This window comes from Primulina tabacum, chromosome 10, assembly GCF_025594145.1.
Source record: "Primulina tabacum isolate GXHZ01 chromosome 10, ASM2559414v2, whole genome shotgun sequence".
NCBI classification, from domain to species: domain Eukaryota; kingdom Viridiplantae; phylum Streptophyta; class Magnoliopsida; order Lamiales; family Gesneriaceae; genus Primulina; species Primulina tabacum.
In genome coordinates, this window is record NC_134559.1 from 14,515,638 (window position 1) to 14,523,360 (window position 7,723).

The following is a 7,723-nucleotide window of genomic DNA, read 5'->3' on the forward strand; positions in this document are numbered from 1 at the left end:
ACAGTTCACATACAACAGGGAAAAATACTTGTATTTAAAATATCATTTTCGTAATAATGCATAAAATTTAAACTTAAAAATTTTCAGAAACATAATCATATAAACATGTTCATATTCATATCCATATTAATATTCATGTTCATGTTTGTGGAATTCAGATCGTGATTGTGACTCGTATTCTTAATCGTATTGGGCAATGGATTCATCTACATAAAACCACAGTACTGGACGGCGGAGACATCAGCAACACTATCACCGGTCAACTGAGTCCATGGCCAACATATCAACGTATTCGTATTCATATCACGTATTCGTATTCGTATCAATGAAAACACGATAGTCGGGCTCCCACTGGGACCATAACCCTCACGATATTTCCAACATGTCAACGTATTTAGTCACAATCCCTTCACGTCCTTCAACATGTCGTATTTCCATTACATATTAAAAACATGCACATAATATCATTTTATTTTGAAACCAAACATGCAACATATCTTTTAAATGTCCAATTTAAACCATAAAAATTCATGAACATTTAAAAATCATACTTTAACATATTAAAATCATAAAACATTTAAACATATTAACATCTTAAAAATCCATAAACATTTAAAATTTACATATTACCATATAAAAATTCCATAAACATCCATAACCATTGAAAATAATCATATTAGCACATAAAACAGCTTCAGGACACTACCATGACGTTTACTAATTTTTAGGTGTAAAAAACTGTTTTACCTCTAGACGTAAAATTTCAGGTTTTTGATTTTTTCTTATTCCATTGACTCTAACATGTCTCAAATAATTATTTAAGATTACATGAATTTTCTCATATTTTGATTTAGCTTAAATCGAGGAACTTTTAAATTAATCTTTAAATGTGACATATTAATACGTTTTAATCCCGAAATACACCAAACCTTAATATAAAATTCCCAAATTTAAAACTTAGACTTTTAATAATTATTTGAGCTTAAACATAATTTTCCATAATTTTTTAAAGCTTAAAATGAGGCGTTTCAATTAATTCGTTAATTAGCGTTTCATGCGGCAATTAAATCCTGAATAAATCCAAAACTCATTATTTTGAACCCAAACTTTAAAAATAGCATTTTTATTATTTATTATACCCTTCCAAGTCATGAGCCACACCCGTGGACCCATGGATTCAATTTTAGGCTTTTAATTTTCGTTTTTGACACCTTATTGAACACACCGAGCCATCTCCCAATTTACTAGAGCCACGCTCGAGCCACCTTCAGCCGAAACCTAGCCAACCCATCTAGGGACCCTATTGACCAACCCCAGCCCAAAAAACCAGCCCTGGCCCGCTCAAATACTTCCTGGAAGTTGACCTAAAATTCTGCACGTGTATGTGTTTGTAGTGTCCATGTTGCATTGGGACTCCTAGCAGCCTAGGACTCTACCAGCCCTTAACCACCGACCACCCATGCCCCTAAACTTCCCTGGACCACGCCCAGACCATACCTAGACCAACCCAAGCCTTGGACGTGAGCAGCAAACCACTGAACCAGTGGCAGCATCCTCGCGCGTACATGCTTATCCATGCTTCATCATGTTCCTACTCGACCAGCAAACAACCAGGCCGCACCAGCCCCTGCCCAAACCCTTGTGCACTTACCTAGGACCCTTAGGACTCACCCAAGCCCAGCCCAAGCCCCCTCGACCGAGCGCACCACTCCGCACAGAACACAGAACCTGCGCACCCTCACATGCAACTCTCGGGTAGGAGTCCTTGTCAACAAGGACTCCACCCAGCCCACTTAGCTCGAGTCCTAGCATGGCTAGGACTCTTCCCTTGACCCTCCCACGGCTCTGGCTAGCCTTGGAACCAAGCCATCACCAAGCCCAGCCGTGAAGACCCCAAAACCGAACCCTATACTTCCCATGACAGCATGTTGCTTTTCCAATTGTTTCCGATTCGTGTGTGATGTTTAGGTGGTGTCTTAGGAGTCTAAATTCATGTAAAACAATGCTTGATCAATACCTATATCTTGGCATCCCTTAAACCATACACAAACATGATTTGGGAATCAAAAAATTTGCTTAAAATTTCATGTGATGTACAAAAACGAAAATACATCAAAGTGTCACTTGTTTTCCATGTTTTTCATGCATAAAAATATAATATGGTGTGATGATGTTTTAAAGGAAAGAATAGGCGCGCTTTTGCGTTTTAAACACACGATTATTCGTTGAAGATTGGCGAGGAACGGAGCAAGACCTGTGGCTTGAACTCTCCATGTGAATTCTATATTTTTTGTTCACAAACTAATGAAGGTGTGTGCCGTGTGATTGAAGGGTTTTGGGGTGCCAATATTCTGAGAAGTGGCGTAGGAGAATGGTGAGGTTTTGGGTGATTTACTTATATTATATAATAATTAAATCCCTAAAAAGGCTTAGGCCTATTAAGCCAACAAATTAGCCCCATTAGTATTAACTAAGATTTAATTAAAATATTAAAATAGTTTTAGTAAAAATAAGTTTGTGAATTTAATAGCTGGGTTGCCAAAAAGTTCGTATTTTTGTTGAAAAACCAACACCGATAAAATTTACATCCCGGCGTATAAAATCACCTCAAAACCCCTTATTTTCAAAAACATGAAAAACCATCAATCATATTTTAAACAATTAAAAATAATTATTTAATAAAAACATTTTACGTTTTTCAGCCCTCGGTCTCTGTTCTTTCGATAGCAACTCGAATAAATCCTTAAATATTTAACAAATAATCATGCATGTCACATAATCAATTAAGCAATTAATATCAATTAATTAACCATTTTCAGAATTCTTAGATTTGCATGCCATTGGATTACGTCATCTTAATTTTTGGACCTTACAATTCATATAATCATGTAGGTAACATCATAAAATCATATAAAACATGTAAACTTACAAATTTGAGGCTTGACGACTGAGCTTCTAGGCACTGATGGTGGCACAACCCTTTACAGGAACCTGGCTCTGATACCATCTGAAACGTCCACTACTCGTTTTCTTAAAAAGTGCTATAAATTTTTTTTCCTCATACTTATTTCGACCGAATTGAAATAGCGTTGATCCTCGGGTTATGTGCACCTTCAGTCTAGTCAGATCAACTATCAAGACCTCCATTATCATTATTATCATAATCACCTGCATCAACCACACCTAGTGAGTCTAAAGACTCAAGACACCATAATCTTGATAACAAGTAATACATATACAGAACACATGCAACAGTGAAAATACTTGTACGTAAAATAACATTTTCATGTATAAAATTACCGTTTTACCCCTAGACGTAAAATTTTACAATTTTGACATTTTCTTAATTCTGTTGACTTTAGACCATCCCAATTAATTATTTAAGCTTAGAAAATTTTTCTCGTAATTTTATTTGGCTTAATCGATGGCTTTTAATTTATTATTTAAATATAATATATTAATGTGTTTTAATCCCGAATTAGATCAAACTTTAATATAAAATTTTCAAATTTAAAACTTAGAATTTTTATATTTAATTAGCCCTCGTGAACTATGACTCGACCCCCGTTCAGCCATGTTTCAACTTTAAACCATGAAGAAACCCTATTTTTCGAACCAAGCCCAATCCCTCGTGCCATCTTTATTTTTCACCGAGCCACACCCAAACCACCCTGAGCCGAACCCTGGCCAGCCCCTCTAGGAACCCTCCTAGACCCTTAGAACCCCTAGGACTCAAATCCAAGCCCCAACCGAAGCCCCTACACCAGCATCAGCTGTGGCCAAGAACTCCTACATGTGCTAGGACTCTTCGAACCTGGCTAGCAACTTAACCAGCGAGCCAGCCCCTAGCCCGGACCCTTGTGCATGCTCTTAGGACCCTAAAGACTTAGCCTAGCCCAGCTCGAAGCCACTTGGCCGAGCTCTGTCCCCTGCGCGGCTGCTGCACATCGAGTGCAACATCTCCGGTGGAGTCCTAGCTAGGACTCCTTCCCGGCCACTTGTCTCGATTCGTAGCGTCGTTAGGACTCCTTCTCTGACTCAGACCATGACCCAGCCAAGCCCCAAGCCGAGCCATGCAAGGCTTAGCCCTCAACCCGAACCCTTGACACCAAAATCATGCAAATTCGGTTCCAGCTTAATAAATTCACGTGTGCAGCCTGTTTGTGCATCCTAGGACTATTTGAATCATGTAAAAACAATCCCCTTTAAATTCCTAATCTTGGCAGCCCCTTTATGTATGAAAACAACAATTTTTGAGATCAAAACCATGCTTTAAAAATTCTTGTTTGTGCAAAAACGAAAATAAATAAAAATTGTCACTTGTTTTTCATACAATTCATAAATAAATACATATTATGGTGTGATGATGAGTAAAGAAAAGAATATGACGTGCCTTTACGTGTATAACGCATGAATTATCGTTGAAGAATCGAAGAACGACGACGAGGGGACGTTGGCTGAATTTCTTTGACAATTTTAGAAACTCCTCTTGTTGATGCTTGTGTGTGCCGTGTGATTGGGAGAACAAGGAGTCCTATTTGATTTTTTGGGGGAAGGGGCATGTGAATTGTTTGTTATGTGGGTGGGTTTTGTATTTTAAATACAGATTAAAACACTAATCATAGCTAAGGCCCATTAACAAGGTTATTTAGGCCCAATAAGCCCATTAGTGCTAAATAAAATTATTTTTTTAGTAAAGTTTGTGAAATTAATAGCCGATTTGTCAAAACATTCGTATTTTTGTTGAAAATCGAATACCGATAAAAATTACGTCCCGGCGTATAAAATCACCTCAAAACTCCTTAGTTTCAAAAATAAGAAAAGGCATCAACCTTATTTAAATAATTAAAAACAATTAACTAATAAAACATTTTCCATTTTTTCAGCCCTCGGTCTCCATTCCTCGATCGCAACTCGAATAACATTTAAAAATACAGTTTTATGCATTCATGCAGAAAAGTACATTTTAAACATGTATATATGCACATAATAATTAATTTATGAAATTAAAGCAATTTAATTAAATACACAAGAAGTTGATAATCATGCATGTGGTTCACGTTGACTTTCGAATTTTTCGGGACGTTACAGATCTGATGGAACTTTGTCTGTGTGGAAATTAGCTTAAAGAAAATCAGCTTGAGATATACTAAGAATTCGAGGAATGCTTGAATATAATCAATGAATTAGTAGTTTTCTTCAATTCTGGTTCATCCCTTTTTATAAATGTTGGTCTCCAACGTAAATAAATATATACTGTACTCACAGATGTACTAGGTAGCCGATAGTTGTGTAGAGCGTGTCACATGTCCATTTCGTTTTCCGAAAAATGTAACGGTTAATTCAAATTTCTTGAACACTAGCTGAAAGGGATAACCAACAAATATTTTTTATTGTCCTGGCTGACAATTTTAGAAATATACTCAGAGATAATTGAATGTTGTCTTCAAAGAATTTTGTCAGATCAGTCTGAAAACTGATATGTTCTGTTATAGAATAATGTGGATAAAACTATTCTAAGTACCCATCAGATCGGTTAAGTCATATAACTCGAATTGTCTGTTCGTGTCTATCTATTTCATCTTGTATCAGCGTTGTGACGAAGCGTGTCTTAAAATAGTGCTACTTTAATATTTGTTGAAAAAATTAAAATTTTCTTACTAAAAAATTTATTATAAATATAACTCATAAAATAAAATAACGGTCAACACTCGTACTAAAATAAAATTTATATTAAAACTCCATCATTTGAAATACCACAACCATCAAAATCTCAAGTTAAAACATTCACCATAATTTGAAAAAGTCTAGCATAACGTAATAAGTTTTGACAAACTTGTCATCAACATAAACGCATAGAGTCAGAGTAACTAATTTTTAAAATGTTCATAATAAAAACTCGTGAACTACAAGTTCATCGGGTTTTCAGTGCCACTGGCCCGAGCCTGCTCAATGGTCACCACCTCCAGCCTCCTCATCTGCATCGATCAAGTCTAGTGAGTCTAATGACTCAGCATGCATAAATCGTGAATAACAATTAATACGTAAAAAAATTCACGCAATTTAAAAATAGCTCGTACATAGCATAATATAAATATAAATATGTATAGCGCGACTTCCTCCATAGACAATTTCATAAAATCATATGTTCATGCTCGTTATAATAATCGTAATCTTAAATCATTTTGCGTAGAGTTCTGTTCAATTCAAAATAGCCCATAATATAAATTGTTTGATCAAACTAACCACAGTACTGGGCCGGCAGGGATCACCACAGCCCTTGGACTGGATGTCCACTCTCTAACATAATATAATTCCTCCGAAGTGAATGGAGAGGTCCCCGGACACGTTCTCCGGCTTCCAAACCCGTAACATAATGTTGCCACAAGACAAATCGCAGACCTCATAAATAATTATTTTACACGTCATACATACTTACAAACATCATGAACCTCATTGGATCGTCCCCGGACTGCTTCCATAACATCCTAAAATTTATACCCAAAACATCCCATGAAGTGCATTCAGACACGTACAACTCCCGAATTATATAGAACCACTTGAGACGTACCAATCAACTCGGAACTCTACCCACAAATAAAATACATCATAACCTATTGTTCAAGGTCCAAACAAGCCCCAAACAACAACTAGAACTCGTACCATGCACAACGAACCATGAAGACGCAAGCTACCTAAAGAGTGACACTATGGCACTTATGCATTCGGCACTATTTCCTATCGATTCTAACCTGAACCAAGCCCTAGACTCGACCCTTAGACATATATTATGACTCTGGTCCAGCCCGTTTCAGCCCATCCACATGCACAATCCATTAAACCACCAAAAGTCGTGCACCGTAACTCGCACCCCTTACATGCGCGTACCATGCACTTGCAACTCTAGCAACTATTTCCACCCACCAGACCCTAGCCAACCCATACCAGGCCTACCCTGGGATCCTAAGACCCCGCCTAGACCCTAACCATGAGCCCTGGTCCAGCCTACAACCAATTTCGACACTAGACAAGCCGCGACCACCCTTATGCACGCGGTGAAGCCTCTTCAACTCCTAGTGCACCAGCGGCCTATCGTCCCATCCCGGACCACCTAATGACACCTAAACACATCCCTTAACATGAACATACGTAGCAGCAAGCCATAGGATCGGTCCACCGAAGACGACGTGAAACGTCCCTTACTCATTTTTCTTTAAAATATACAATAAATTTTTTATATATATATTCCTTAACATTCGATACTCACACATAAAATAAATCATATTTAAAAATTCAAAATGCATAAAATCCAATAAACCGTCAACTATAAAGTCATACATCAATCTAAAGGAAAACTCAACCTCCATTCTTCAAACGAAAGCATAAAATCTTTATAAAATAATTTCTCAAACTTTATTTAAAAACTTTAAATTTAATGCGGAAATGCTAATGTCTCTCGGGAGTGTACTTTCAGACATAATCCACTCAAGCGTCAGCGCCTCCTTCAGTATCATCCTCGCCTGCAACCATTCAAATCTAGTGAGTCTAATGACTCAGCACGTTCAAACCGTAAATAACAAATAATACGTATACAGGTACTTGCATTTAAAAATCATACTTTTATATAAAATAAGCTGGTATAAAACTTGTAAGCATAAATAAATCATAATTCATTAAATCATAAAGTCTTTCATCATCGTATATCATTTTGGGTGAATTTTGA